This window comes from Dermatophagoides farinae, unplaced genomic scaffold, assembly GCF_024713945.1.
Source record: "Dermatophagoides farinae isolate YC_2012a unplaced genomic scaffold, ASM2471394v1 contig7, whole genome shotgun sequence".
In the NCBI taxonomy this organism is placed as follows: Eukaryota; Metazoa; Arthropoda; class Arachnida; order Sarcoptiformes; family Pyroglyphidae; genus Dermatophagoides; species Dermatophagoides farinae.
Genome location: NW_027461522.1, coordinates 81,429 through 98,305, shown reverse-complemented (window position 1 = coordinate 98,305; position 16,877 = coordinate 81,429).

Here is a 16,877-nt window from a genome sequence, read left to right as displayed (position 1 = left end):
TGGTAAAACGATGCCCCAACTGCAAAAATTAAAAATGCAGTAAGAAACACATTAATTGTAATCAAACTATTTCGCGATTTTTTTTTCAATTTCGACCTCGTAAAAATATTATTTAATTTTAGTAATTTTTTATTTAGATCTTCTACAGGTTTTTTAAGACCAGAATCAAGGAGCTGAGTATGTACTATATCTTCTATGCCATATAAAGTGACACAAGTTTCAGGATCGGAAAAATCTGTCACATCTGTCGAACTATCTTGTAATAAATCGATTTGAAAATGGCTTTCGGCTACTTTGTTGGTTGATGATTTAGAAACGAGCCACGCGTATTCCATAGGCGTCAAAACCATAATTACGTTGTCATATAATGGCTTCATTAGACAGTAAAAGATGTAACCATCGTCTGTAACGCACACTATAGTTTGAGTAGGAAAAGTTTTAAAAAGCTGTGTTACCGTGCTTTTAACGACGTCTAACTGAAACAAATCAGTGCGTACGCTTTCAAAATCGATTGAAGTTCTATTTAAATCTTTAGAGATACTATAAAATTGGTTCTTTTCAATTACATGAAACTCGAGCTTTAATTCACCGTTTCTAATATGAGTAAATTCTGGCACATCAAAAGATGTATACATGTGTAGTAAGAAGGTGCACCAATACAGATTATTATGGGGTTACATTCATTAACAGTGCAATTTTAATGCAATATAATAACTTTTATTTTTAGGAGTAGAATATGTTTTCGAATAAACTAAAATATTTTTTTTGTTCCAATATTCCAAAAAACGAAAGAAACTTAATTACATCGTTCTCTACAAGTGCAAGGTTGCTTTGTGCATGCAAGAAAGCCATTGTATCTAGAACGAGCACATTTGGTTTACTTGAGCTATTCGTAATACACTTTTGTAACTGTATGTTTTCATTTGACACAGGCTGGTACATCACTGAATAAGTACCCATTTTTTTTAAGAGTACATGAATTTGCTTGCTCGCCAAATTAGGTACATGCATCAATCTATAGATTTTGTTATCAATATTGGTTATTTTGGTCACTAATAATTGCAGATTTATTGGTAAAATCGTCCTAACAATATGATTAGAAAATATCAGGGGAAAAAAGCTAAACATATGAACCCACTTTCGTAATAAAAATATAATTTTGTAACTGATAGTTTGATTGTGTCCAATGTTAATTTGTATAATCTGATTTAATAAATTCTTGTAAATTTCTAAGTAATTTTTTACTTGCGCAATTGAAATGTCAACTAGGTTAAAAATTTTCTCTGTTATTCGAGCTCTACGAGCTAATAGCTTAGGTAAAATTAACGTATTTTTGTTATATTTGTATTTACAACCCCTTTTGTTATAAGTTAATTTTGAAACAAGCAAACTTCCTATAATGAATTTGTATACTGAATTTTTTGTTAACTGGTCGTTAAAGTTGATTATTCGTTTTGTTCTGATTATTGGTATTTTGAAATGCAGAGTTCCAGTCAGATCTATAATATAATACTCAAATCGAACAGTCGATGACCGAAACCTATCTAGCAATAATGACAGATATGGGTTTTTCAATACAGCAAATCCCACTCTCAGGTATCCATTAAGCTTCTGATCTAGCCAAGTTAATAGCTCCTCATCTTCATTTACAACGATCGATTTAAAACTGAATTTGCTATCATCGTGCGCAAAATCAGTTTTTACCCGTAAGCAATAAATGTCTATATGCTTTAATCTATTTATACTTTCTAAGAAATGTTTTACTCTTGACAGTTCTGATCCTAAAATTATAAACGAACACGTATTGGAAAAAATACAGTTTTCCGAACTACAAAAATCTTTTAATTTTAGTTTTCCAAAAACCATAAGTTTTCTGCTAAAATCCAAAATTAAATAATTATTATCTAGCCATTTATTTTAGTTCGCAATTGAATTGAAGTAACAGGCCCAACTCTAAAATAGATATTTTTTTTTAATTATCTTATTATTTTAGTGTTTGGCTATTAGCATTGTACATCGTTCAATTTGTTTATAAATAATTATGTATTGGCTTGAAAATAGAAAGCTCAAGAAAATATGAATTTTACGAACGATGTTAAGAATATTACGAGATGTAGTCTTTGCAACTTGATGTACTATGAAATATTCCGTCTTAACATATCGTTTTCGCGACGGTCAGTGTTTAGTGAAGAGATGATCCAATCTAAAATTGATGATTTAATTACAAGTTTTACGTGTTTTCACAACGAAAAAGAAAATGCCGATGGAAGGGAAAAGGATGTGTGCATTGAAACGTTGTGTATGCTATATGATTCCGTACGGCTGAACGAGTCTGAGCGTTGTATGGTTTTACAGTGTTTTGAAATTTTCGTCATGGTTAGTCAATTATCGAAGCACAAGAAATGGCAAGACTGTTACAGAAAAATCATAAATTCTCTAGCTTTATTTGACTACAGCAACCAACGGAACCATCATATAAGTTTGCATTCGAAAATTAAAATAATCAATATAATAAACCAACTTATACCACTAGTTTATAAATCATTTATAAATCTGGGGTTCATTGAACGTATTTTTCAATTAATAAATGAGCTAATATTATCGCAATCAGATGAAATCATCTTGCAGGGTTTTCAAACAATCCAGAAACTGATCACGTACATATTTTCGATCTACGAAGAAGATTTGTACGATGCGAATTTGCTGCAGAACTTAGTCTATTTAGCGACTGACTTCATCAAATTAGCGTCGAAGTTGCCGCACGGAGTTCCACGCATAATGACACCGTCGAGATATATCATTTCTAACAACGGGAAAGGATTAGTAGATAGTACATCTTCTTCGCTCAAATACACGTTGTTAGAGCCTTACACACATACGTTTTTAGAAGATTTGTTCAAACCACAAAACAATATTGTAACTGAGTCAGTGATTCAGAAGAAAATAAAAATTACAAATAACGATTATATCATTCAGCAAGGGCTGCTTTTTCTAGAGATCGCTCTTAGCATCAATACTTACCCGCCTGAAATTCGAAAGTTTTTGCATGACCAGATGTTTATGTATTTTTGGCCGATATTCTGGTACTGTCACGAAAACTATCAAAATGAGACTCAAATTTTGGGTTTTCACGTGTTGTTTATGTTTTTTATTCAGTATTCAGACAAATACAGTTTCCAACTCGATATCTTGCTCAACAGATTTTTATTTCAGCACAACGAAGCCAGTTTGTTTCACGATAAAAAAATCACCAAAACTCTCTCACTATGGTATTTTTCAAATACTCTGAAATTCACAATATCGTACCCGGAATCAGAAAAATACAAGAGCGTTTTATACATGTTCTACGTTCATTTTGATAGTAATAAAGAGTTTTCAAACGTTCTAGATCATTTATTTAGTTCAGTAAGCACTTATTTAAGCCAATACTATGACGCATTACGAACAAATTCAACGTTGAACTTAGCTACTAGGAATATTAACTATAGTGGCTTGAAACTCGAATACATTAAATCAATTCTTCAGAGTATATTTTTCGCTTTGCACAGCGCAGTTCTTCTCTGTAAAGATTTTAAAGAAGAATTTGATACTGAAGAAATTTTAGCTCATAATCAGTGTTTTCTAACGGAACTAGACACTTTTAAAGATATAATTGAAAAACATTCCGCATCAGAAAAAGCATTTACGAAATTGATAACAAAGAGACAATTTGCTGAGATAAGTGTTGAGGTTGAACCAGAGTTAAAAAGACCGATCGGCTTTTTCGTTTACTTATTGAGAGGTTTTCATGATTTCAATCTTTCGGTTATCGGCGAAGGAATTGGTGGCGGCTCTGCTTTTTCCAAAGAAATATTGGTTCTGTATCTTAAAACTTTTACCTTTACAGATATGAGTCTTTTAGACGCAATGCGGCTATTTTTCGGAAGTTTTATTTTGCCTGCGGAAAGTCAAATGATAGACAGAATTGTTGAAGCGTTTGGCAGAATGTATTTCGTTCAGCAAGAAAGAAATGTTGAGGGAATCCTATCGCCCCAACGTACTGGTCCCGACGATTTACTACTAACAGAAGAAGAACGAACACCTAGATTAATTCCGTATGAACCGACTTATTTTGGAAAACAGTCTAAAAATAACGCCAAAAAAATGTCTGTTGAAAGCGCCGACATAATTTATTATCTCGGCTTTTCCATTCTAATGATAAACACAGATTTGCATCATCCGGATTCAAAAAATAAGATGACAGCCTTTGATTATCAGAAAAACACGTCGCGCATACCGGAATTGAGCTTACTACCAACTGATTATATTATTTCTATTTATAACTCAATCAAGATGGATAAACTCATTCTAGTTTCAAATGCAGAGAGCAAGCTCGGTTTGCCGTCTGTTTCTTACCCAATATCTCTTTTGAACTTGTTTTATAATTCCAAAGAATGTTACAAAAAATATTTGAACAAAAAATTCGAGTATACAAATGAATTTAATAGATTTGACTTTGCTAAATACTTGGGAGATAGCTTGATTAACAATAGCATCATCAACATATTATTAGATATGATACAAGAATGTGATAATGAGCAAATAATAGTGAAGACAATAAAGATACTTTACGATATTTCCGCATTGATGGTCGAAACTAAACGGATCAAACAGTTTTTAGAAATATTGACAAAATTGAATAACGTCGTGGACTATTACATTACGTTTAAAAATTGTTTAATTATCCCTTTGTTGGTCAGCCTTGTCAGTAGTTTAACGAAACAAGCTGTAGAGAAAGCTAGAGAACCGATCAAAATCGAATTAGTTGCCCAGTTACAAGAAATCATCATTAAAATTTGTTACTACTATCAAAAAGTTTCTTTGCATTGCTTGACTCAAAACATCGATAAAACAAACGATGGAACCAATTTGCAAAAAGATTCTGTTTATCGTTACGGCTGGATAGGCGAATTCACTTCTAAAATATTTTTTAATTCAAACGAACAGCAGAATCCAAAACCACCCTTGATTAAACATAAATTAACTTCTGTGGAACAAATTTCTGCTTTAGACTACGAAACGAACAAAGCAAGAGATGAATTTAAAACTTTTTTCAAAGATATGGCATTTCATCTACAAGAACATTTTAGTTTTTTTCTTGAGGTTAGTACTTCTTGTGAGCAAGATAAAGAGTTTATCTATACGCCAAAAATGCAAGTCGATTTACAATTAGTATTAGTAGAAATGCTTTATTATTTTTTCGATCAAGTTTTATTAAATACCTATTTGTTTGACTGGGTGTCGGCTCTTTTTATTTCAAATTTAATATCATTAGAGCCAGAAAATATGTTGAGCTGTTTTCAGCGGTTCAGTAAATTCAACTTTACCAAGTTAACAAGAATTTTCAAACCCAAATCTCGAAGTTCACGAATAAAAATATTTACTTATTTAGACAGCGAATATGATAATGAGTACGATATAATCTGTAATATTATTACTATGCTAATATACAAATGCACAATTGCCCTTGTAACGCAGTATAATAAGTTTGATAAAGGGGATGATGAACTTTTTACTGTTTTGAACAATCTCATTTCTAATTTGATAACTGTAGACAAGAAGGAGTATGACTTAGAGTTTTATTCTACAGCTGTCTGTTCTTGCTTTAAGCTAGATTGGAAACCCGAAATACCTAATAAATCAGAAATCTGCAACACAGCAGGATTTATCTCTCTTGAGAGTGCACAAAAAAGTTTAGCATTACTATTAAAAGAATCATTAGATTATTTATTTTCTCCGGAATTTTCTTCTGATTCTTTGCAAACAAGAATAATATACAATTTTTTGATTGAAATACTCATACTACCAAGAAAAAAGTTTATATCTCTCATATCATTTTTGCCAAACAGTTTTTTGCAGATTTCTGACGCTCCACGAAGTAATTTGGAGGTAAATAAAAAACTCGATTTCAAATATGTGCTATTATGTTTGTTTATTCACCGCTATGGAACAATCAATATTGTCAAGGACGGTTCTTCATTTTTTGATTCAAATACATACTCAGCAATCAATTCTTTCTTTAGTCAACTAACACAAGTAGTGTTAACTAATGTCGAGCTAGAAAAAAACATAATAAGGTGTTTGATATCACGAAGTAATGGACAAGAAATTAATTGTCCAAAGCAAAGTTGTCTATTTCAATTAAACAATTTTATGCGGTTTTTAGTTCAGTCCAACATTATTTCATTCTGGCATTTGACTAGTATAGTAAACAAAGCTGCAGATTTAAACGATCTTACCAAATATGACATAGTTTTTGAGTCAGGTAGCGAGTGTGCAAGTGGCTGTGAGACACCCGCCAGCACTGCGTTAAGTTATCTGACTACAAAGTTAATAAATAGACTTAGTTTGCCTAACGATCACGTTCTTAGTTACGTAAACATTTCTGACAAAGACGAGCTAGATCAACATTTAGAGACATTAACTAAAGAAAAGCACGATTTCATAATCGACGTGTGGCTAGTAGTAGCTCAGTATTATAGTTTGTTAGTTTGTTACGGAGTAAAGGAAGAACGTGACTTGGCAAATTTAATTTTGAAACAGTTATTTGCGCTGCAATCAGCTATTGCGCTATTCAATTACTCAGTACTTTGTGAGATTTTTGAATTTATTTTGGTTCCTCAATTCGCGATTAATATTAAACATTTATTCCGATTCTTGATTTATCCTTATCCAAAAAGTTCTGATTTGGGCGAAACTTCTAACGACATTGACTTATCTAACTATATCGGCAGCAGCTTAACTTTGTCGACTGTGGATATAAGTAGAACTTATGCTGAAAGCCAGCTTCCGTTCAGCAATCTAATACACAGTTTTTGGTTTTCGTTAATTGTAGAAATTATACATAAACTGCCATTGAGTTACACGCTTAACAGAAACTGTCAAACTGCTGCTCAGTTTAAAAAGCTGTTGATCTACTTAATTCATATAATAAAAACAAAGCCTGCTGAACTTTCGCTCTCAAAATTTAGTTCAGCTGTGCAACAACTATCAAGCAATCTAAAGAAAATTCAAGAAGTTCTAAACGTTACGTCAGAAACTCCGCTCGCAGAAGAATTGAAAAAGCTAGATATAAAATATTTGAATTTTTACATCTCTGTACTAAAAAGTAAAGATGACTACAAGGGATGTTTAGATTTTTTTAACTCTAACAAATGCTGCTTATCAGTGGCTTTCATATTGGTTCCGCGTATATTTAGAATATTCATTCATGAAATAGAAAAGTACCAAGTCAACGACAACTATAACGAAGCGATTTCAGGGATATTGAAAAGTTTCATAACTGTGCTTTTCGCTTTTCTTGACGATCAAGCGCTTTCTTTTCACGAATGTCTATTGCTTTTGCATTGTATGCAGTTAGACCCCAATTTAATGGATGGAATTACAGGCATTGCAGAGGGAACACCAGAAAAAACAGTTCACGGCTACCAAAATAACAAGCTAATTTTCTGTTATATTTACTTGACAAGCAAACATGAGACGAACATTTTTAAAAAACTTTTATAGCTTATTGTATATTTATTTAGTGGAATTGAAATATTATTTCGTATTCTGGCTGGAATAAATTAGGCAAAATATTATAATATTAGAATTAGTCGCAAATATTTGATTTAACGTTTGGTAAATATTAATCGCAAGAATAACCACGGTCTTACTCATTATTTAGTGGAAAGTTCAATTTTCAATCTTGAGTGTTCAAGTCTGGGTGAAATTTCAAGATGCAAGGAAAAACCAAAAATGGAAAACCTCAAACTACTAAATGCTCGTTCAACGATGATTGGGCCGACATGACGTCAGACAGTCAGGACGAAGAATTGCGAAACACAAAAGTGAAAGAAGATAAGTCTAAACCGAGCTCTAACGAGGTTGACTCAAAGTTAAGCAAAGACAACAAATTTCCGAGAAACACACCGAACAAAGCGTTGAACTTTTCTCGCAGTTACGCGCAACGCACTTCTAAGTCTTCGATTAACGACTTTTATTCAAACAAGAATTCTAATAGACAACACTTTCCGAACCATGCAGGAGGAAATGAAGATTATCAAGACAAACTTTACAACAAATCAAATAATGTGTTTCAAGCAGGTTCACCAGATGACTCTCGAGACCTCCGTAACAGAAATACAAGAACTAAAGTTAACGATGTTTCTGCGACATCAAAATTCAACTTCGATACAAATAAGCCAAATAGTCATCCTGTACAAAGCAGCAAACCGCTCGGTGAGCAAGTTTCAAATGCTGAAGTAAAAGATGAAAAAAATACGAAAATTATTAAACCAGCGAATAGCTCTATTGAAAAAACTTTGCCGAATGAAGAAGAGAGTCATCAACAAGGTGGTAACCAGTCGGACTCAGAGTCAAATGGACGCAGTGACAACGTACCGTCAGGTAGGAACCAACAAAGCTTGTATGCAAACAACGGCACAAACGTCAATCATACAGGCAGCGCGATCAATCAGTCGGCGGGCATTCCAAGAATGCTCTATCACCAGATCAACGCAAGCCAGTGCAATCGGGTCTACCATCCAATGTTGCCGCCTGACTTAAACAATTTATACGTTGTCAACAACGAATACAACCAGATTTATTCGCCCAGCGCACAAAAAGGCATGCCGCTTCACCACGTTCCATACTATCAAGTTAACCACGTTCGCGGCCAAAATGCATTTCAAAATTACATGTATCCCGCCCCGTACTACAGTTACGAAAACGTTATTTTAGACCCAAACTACATTAAAAAGGACATGAACCGCGCTTACACAGTACCAAACGTCATGAACTGCGGCGATGAAAAGCCCGAATATTCTCAAATGTACAATGACGGTTCTTGCGATCATGAAATGAACTCTCTTAACCACGGTATCAACTATCCTAGTGTGCAAACTAATAAGAAAAAACTTGTGTCAGTTTTACCCACAGCCATGATGAGTAACTACCGTTCATGGTTGTATGAAATAAACAATAATATAGAAAGCAAAAATTTTTTATTTAATGATGCTGAACAAGAATCTGCAGTTTACAATAAAATTAAAACAAACCCAATCAGTCAGGCGCAAGAAGCTGCTGAACCAAAACCAAATTCATTTAAAAACGTCAATAAAGACCAAAAAGAAACAGCAACGAAAACAGTAAGTTAAGAACAAACTCGATTTTAGTTATCCTACGCACAAACCGCAGCAATAGCTTCTACAACAGTGAAAAAACCACAAGCTGTTAACAGAGTTCACAAACCCATATAAACAATATTTAAAATTAGATTATTATCAACTAGTAAAACAAATCTTGCTTAACTAAATAGATTAATTCATTCAGAAGTGATATTTAATAGCAATTGACTTAATTAACCTATTTTTTTTCTACCAATTTTCTGACTTTATTTTGAGCTTTTAAAAAGAGATTTCTAAACTCGACTGCTTTTTCTGTAGATAATAGTTTTAAACAAAATACAATTTCGCAAAGTTCTTGCGTTTTGTTGGAAGAGTCTCGTCCCAGTCGTGCTTCGAGCGAAGTGTCCATGGCGCTCCAAACGGAATACTTTTGAGATTCAGGTTTTGGAATGATATCGGAGTGGACGGGCACAAAGTGATTTGCCATTATTTTTTTAGTTGCATCGACTCTAAAAACAAATCTGGTCATTCCATTTTTTCCTTCCAACAACTTAGCTTCTCCCGTGCCCAAATTTTTGAATTCGCCTTCGTTAAGCCTGAATAAGCGAGCTTCACTGGACCAGACGAGAACTTCGTCGTCTTCACCAAAATCGATGGTGTCTTGTTTGACGAAAAGCGAGGCTTTGCTCAAATCAACGAACGAATCGTCGACGAGTTCAGGCTCTTCTACGGTGGGGTTTGCTTGTTCGTCTTTAATCGGAGCTTCTTGTTCGTTTTTAATCGAAGCTTCTTGTTCATCTTTAATTAAAGTTTTTTGTTCGTCTTTAATTAAAGTTTTTTTTTCATTCGTAGTCACTGACTTGTCCAAATCGTTACTTTTGTCAATACTTTCGAATATGGAAGTTAGTTTTTGACTCGAATTAGTACCAAAACACTTTTCGAAGTTAGCTATAATAGAAGATTGTTTAACTTCATTACCAATTGTTTGAACTTCGTCTTTGGTGTCCTGTTTTTGTCCAGTTTTTGGCAAATCCGAGACGTTTTCGTTCTTTGTAAAATTGAAATTGAAGTCATTAGAAATGTTCTTAGATAAACCGAACACGTCATCATTATTAGCAGTGTCAGTTTTTTTATTGCTTTCAACCTTGACATCATCAGCTTCTTCTACGTGTCGGTTGCCATCTGTTTCGGATTTTGTTTTTACAGAAGCCTCTATCTCGTGGTGAGCATGTTTGGTCATATCCTTTCGAACGCGTTCTTTTAATTCTGCTTTGTCGTCTGTAGCTTTACTGTTTTCGATTTCTTTAGATTTAATGGAATCTGACTCTTTGGCACGTCCAGCCTTGCTTTTTAATTCGTCCATAGCTTCCTGTAGATAAGCTTCAAACAACTCTTCGCCCCTTGCACTGATTGATGGGCCAGGCGTGGATGTCAATAACCGGTTAGAAGGCAGTATGCCGAGTGCAGTTGCAAATTCGTCTAGACAGTCGATTACTTGTTGAGCTTTTTCAAACCTTTTACAGTCAGTCGGACGAGGCTTGTGCTCCTTTATTAGCTTGTTTTCCTCAAGATAGAGTTGCTTAATTTTAGCGTGATTGGTTTTTAATAATGTCTCTAACTCGTCCTTAGACAGCTTTGGAAACTTGTTGTTATCACAAAATTCTTGTGCTTTTTTTCTAATAACACCTTTGAGTGGCAATTCATAAAATTCACACGCCATATTCGGATCTCCATCAATCGACTTAATGAAATTGAAGGGAAGAGATTGATTTGGCGAAACAAATTTTCTCCAAGCGGAAAAAATAAGGATTCGAGCTAAATCTCTGGCTAGTCGTTCACTTGGGTTTAAAGTTAAAATATCAAAAAAAGACTCAGTCAATGTTACTGATGACAAAAACCATATAGCTTCATACGTTATTGAACAGATATCTGATGTTTCTTCATAGGTAAAGTCTTCTGCAATACAAAATAGAAACAAGGTTGCGACAATCTGTATGATTGTAAGGTGAATTGTACCTCTTATTTTACTTCTGTAATCAGCAAGTAACTCATCCATCTTCAAAGCTAATTAATTGTATTAAATCGAATCTCAAAATAATAAATTTTTTATTATTTGGTCAGACTAAAATTTTAATTTTGTAATTCAAAAAAACACAATTTATTATTTCAAAAATTTGTCTGAAAAACGTATAAAGCCTCGTGCCATTTTCTGGCTCGAATTTCCTTGCTTATTTTAATACGAGTCGTAATTTCGTTTTGTGCTTTCTCATTGTGTAAATGTTCTTTTATCTTATCTTTATCGTTATAACTCCGAGAACTTGAAAGAGAAATAACGTTATGGTAAACTTCAGCAAATCCGTGTTTAGCCATTAATTCTTTCAAGAAATCGGTTTCAAAAAAGTAAGACAGGGTTTTGTCATTTCGTACGTAATAATGATCTCCGAGTTTTGATCTGCCTAACAAAGAAAATCTGCACTCTTTAGCATCGTTTGCAGCGTAATCTCTGAAATACAAAAAAGCTCCATTCCCTGCATGAAACGCAATGTTTTTCAGCACGTCGTCAAAATTTTCGGGTGGAATTGCACTTAATACAAAAATTAACGCAGCAATTTCGAACTTTGGTAAGTGTAAATCTGTAATAGTATTGATGCAGTCACAAAAATCTTTATCTTTTTTAGGTGCAGCAAAACTAGACGGCTGCAATTCATTTATTAAATCCCAGATTCCTATACCCTTTAGTGAAGATTTTATATTTTTTACATTCAATAGATTATAATACTCATTGAGCAGTAGTTTAATGGCGTTTTTAGACACATCGAAAGCGTAAATTTCGAAGTTGAATTTTGGAAAAGTCAGAATATTAAACAAAGCGTTACCTACGCCACAGCCAAGATCAAAGAAAACATGAACTTTTTCGAAATAGTCAGCTTTTACACCTGCGTATTGCGAAATAAGTTCAAGTAGTCGATCACAGATATAAGACCTATTTTGGAAAAATTTAGTTCCGTTTCGATTATAAAATTTATCCCAATTACGTCCTTGTTCTGTTGAATATTTGTCTGTCCAGAAAGAAGAAATTATTTCTAACTGTGGAAAAGATAAAACATTTTTTATATAGTCAACATCATTTTCCTGGGCATTGGCTGGCACAAATAAATTATTTTTTGCGTCAGTTTCCATACAACATTGTATATTAATAAAAAATTTTCATTTAAGAAAAAAATATTTTAAGACATCTTGTACAAAAAGATTAAGACAACAACGTCATGAGAGAACTGTATGTCTGTTTCAATAAACGATTTACATGATTTATTTGAAGCAAAAATTAAAGATTATCATTTTTTTTTCAATCGTAAAAGTGAAAATCTAGTTAAATTTAATGAATGGTTATTACGTAGGTTAGATGAGCCTTCGTTTTATAAAATTTACCCGGATCAGAATGTTTTTTCGACCAAATCAATTGTTTATTTATTGCCAGTCGTACTTAATTCTAAGACTTCAATAGCGTTTATTGTTTCTACGTTTAAACATTTAGAAAAAATTTTAGATAGCTTTCTGGACGAACTACCCGATCATTCTAACAAAAACAATGAAAATTCTATGTTGCAAAATATCGTATATTATATTAAACTTCTTAGTCTTTCACCTGACTGCTCCGTTACTTATTTAGATTCGGTATTTGTATATCACACTGTTAGAATGATGACAAAAATTTATAATCATGTAAAAAAAAAAGCTCCAGACCGTAAAGCAGAGTCTGGCTTACGTACAATAATAAATTTACTTTCTCATAACTGGATCATTCTTTTAATTAAAGCTAAATCTAATTCAGTGTTTGAGACGTTAGAAAATTTTACAATGCGTTTTATGGTGACATGTATTGATTATTTAAATTTTTCTCATTGGATTACTATTTTTCAAAGCGAATGTATTCTGAACAAAGCTCGAGACAAGATCAACTTGGTTTTTAATAAATATAACTATGAACGAATAACAGAACAAAAAAAAAATAACATCTGTGAGCTTGAAACCAGACACAATATAGATTATACGGCTTTAGCTGAAGAAATTACTTCAATGTGCACTGACATTAATCAATGGGTTAATGTAGAAATTGTATTTTTAAGAACAGCTGTGAACAGGAATTACACCCTTTGGTTAAAAGATCAAACATACCCTCTTTTATCGTTTTTATTCAACAAATTCCCAATGAAATTATTGGTTGACCTACGAACAGACTCATTGCTTTATAAAACATTCGTAATTTACGTTAAAAACATAAAAGAAGCTAAACTTGTAGATTTATACAATAGGATATCTATAAAAAATCACTTTTCTTTGTTTTTTATTGATTTAAAAATGAAGTTGGATCATTTTGGCAGCATGGTACGGAATTGCTTAACAACAAAAAATATTGAAAAAATATTAGCTGAACTTTCTATTGATAATTCTGAATTAATTATATATTCAAGTAATAACCAGTACGTCAGCAATGATCTAGCTAACGTGGATACTGATTATTTGTCGAAAGAAGAATTTTTAGTGAATAACATCATTTTCATGTATATTAGCAGAAACCAAAACAATAATTTAATTCGGGAGTTATACGATTTAATGAAAATAAACATTGAGTTATTTCATTCTCAAATGTTTGTTTATTGTTCATTATTTGAAGTTATGCGTTATCACGTCCAGAGCACAAAATCGTTAAGTAACAAGTTAATTACTTTTAGAACTTCTGAGTTGTATGAATTAATAGTTTATTTAACTTATGACGCAATTCCTAACACAAGAGTCAATTTAAATATCGTTTATGTATATATTTATATAGTTGCAAAATATTCAGATGTACTGAACTTTAATAATATAAATCAATTTTTACGCAGCCGTTATTTTCAAGAACTTAATACGTTGCCATATAGCTTTGAATTGTTACAATTATTGTTAGAATGTTGGGTAGAGTCAAAGAATTTCAAACAAGATCAGTTTTTAACGCAAGCTCTCGCTATTTTACGCTCAATCACATTTTTTTTTGAAGTTTCACAAAATACTAGTTATGATACACTCATGGCTTGTATAAACAGTATTGATATCATCACCAGGAATATTAAGAAGTTTTTAATAGGAAGAGATTTCAACGAGCTAACACACCTCGTACGACTATTTAGTAAGATGATCAGCTTATTTAGCTCAACGATCTTTCTATCTATTTGTTCAATCCAACTTTCATACAAAATAATTAATATCTATGACATATATTTGGCGCTGATAAAAAAACAAAATTACGCCAATGAATTCACAAGAGCTTATTATGTATTTTGCAGCTATGTTTTAAAATACAAAAAACTAATATTTTTCAATTCAATAGTGTTGAATGAATTAAAACAATTGTGCGTGTCATATAAAGATGACCAATTATGTATTGAAATATATGATAATGTTTTCAAAGAAGAAATGTTACTTGACACTGAATGATGAAAGCTTAATATTATAGTAAAACTATAAATAACAGGCAATGTGTTCGATTTTGCGGATTTTTAACAATCTTAAATGTTATGATACGACACCCACATTAAAAGTCTAATCAGATATAGTAATTAATACTATTAATAGTCTGATCACTACATTAGACAAAGTTTGTCATTTCAGAGAATCAGAACAAACTTCTAATTTTTTAAATTCTATCTTATAGAGTAACTCCACCAGCCAAACGATAAGTTATTTTATTTCAACAATGCGTTGAATTTACTGTTTCAAAAAATCAGTGCCGTCTTCAATTGGTGGTCCATAGTAAGACATAGCATGCTTGCTTTTGAACCATTCATTACGAAGAGCACTTTGATCTAGAGATACTTCATGGTTAACAACAAGAGGCTCGAAAGACTGCGACCAAATAAAAATCGCACCCAATCCAAGTCCATAGAAAAGTGTGAAAATGGTGTCAAAGAATGCGGAATTCCACACCAAAGTCAAAAACATGCTTAATCCTGCTAGTTTGAGTAAAAAACTTATGCTCCAGCCCCAGAGTTCGGCAGTTCCAATATTGTGGTAAGCTTCCATAAAGAAATAAGCTCCTGCATAAACGATCAAAGCAGCAAATTTCATGATTTTACTAAAGGCACAAAACGTAACCATTGGGTTACTACCTGTGTGCATCATTTCCCACGAATCTTCATAATATTTAATAGAGCTCAATGTGCAAACTGTGTAAACCGTATAATAAAGAATATCGAGCATACTAGCTACAGACAAGCACTTTACACCAACTCGATAACCACGCGTATATTTTACACTCGCTTCATCATCTCCCAAATTTCTAAAACCATTAAGTAAGATTGATCCACATAAACCGCATAAACCAGCAAAAATTGCGATTCCGGTAGTTCCAACAGTATTAAATACGTCATACGAAGTATTTCTAATATATCCTGCTCCAGTACCAGACAAGACTCCAAGACCTAAAATGATAAGGAAGCTTAGCAATTGTAAAGTCGTTCCAAGCCTCATGTTCATTGACATTAGGCTGTCCCAGAAAGGTCTACACTGTGGGCTACGCCCTAATGGCAGCTCACCAGGTCTAACTACGTATGTAAAGTACATAATTTGATAGAAATTATTGTGGTGCACTATTAGGTGTAATTTATGACATACGTGTTCCAAACCTAATTCAAAATATTTAGCTATTACAGTTATATGTACAGTTAGAAAAGTCTCATATTCATTTTATTAGTATTACATTAGTAGGCTTTGTACAACGATCTCTCGTTAATATTAAGTTTTTAGTATGCACATCAAATCTAGCAGAAAGCGAAGAATCTTTTACAGTTTATGTAGATGACAGTAAATCATGTGTAAGGTGCGGTTTCCACATTTTTATGCACGCTAATGGTGCATTATATTCCTGATTAAAGAATGAGCTCTAATTTTCTAAATCAAAATAGCTGTTCTACAAATGATATAACCGGTTATTTTATTGAGAACACACGTCCTCAGAATAACACTTCAGGTTTTATAGATTATCAAAAAAATGTTGCATCCATCGTTCCAGAATTGATCACTCGAGGTAAAAAATATACAAATCCAATCCAATGTATCACACTTCCTTCATTACGTATTGGATTTTTTTTACAAGCTATTTCTCTCATGATAATATTGTTCATGCATCACGGAAACAAGGGATTGAATACATGGACATTTGATTTGTTTAACATTTCTGAAAATATCAGGTTTTCACAATCGTTCTTATATTCTTTGTCAATTTTACTAATTACTTATAATGTAGGAACTATTATGCTGATTATCTTCCAGGCATTTATTGCAGATAACGGAAAATACTCGAGAGGATTTAGAGCTGGCAGCAAAATGTTACAAACTGCGCTGATTATGGATTTGCTAGTCAACGGGTTACGATTTTTATCATTTATTTACACTTTTAAATACATTCAAGACAGATGGTGGATGCACTTATCCGAAACAAAAGCAGATTTTGCTTTGACCCATTTTAGTCATTTAGTTCACGGTATTTCTTTAATTCTTTATGGATTAGGTATATTCTATATTGAAGCATACCATGACGAAGGTACATACGAAGAATTCGCATGGGTAATATTGTTGTTGTTGTCTGTGGCAGGACTAAGCGAAATTGTTTTATCTTTAACTGGATACGGCGCTTTCTTTGCGTATATTCAACTAATAGGAGTTGTCATTACGACTTTCTGGGCTTTTAGCTTC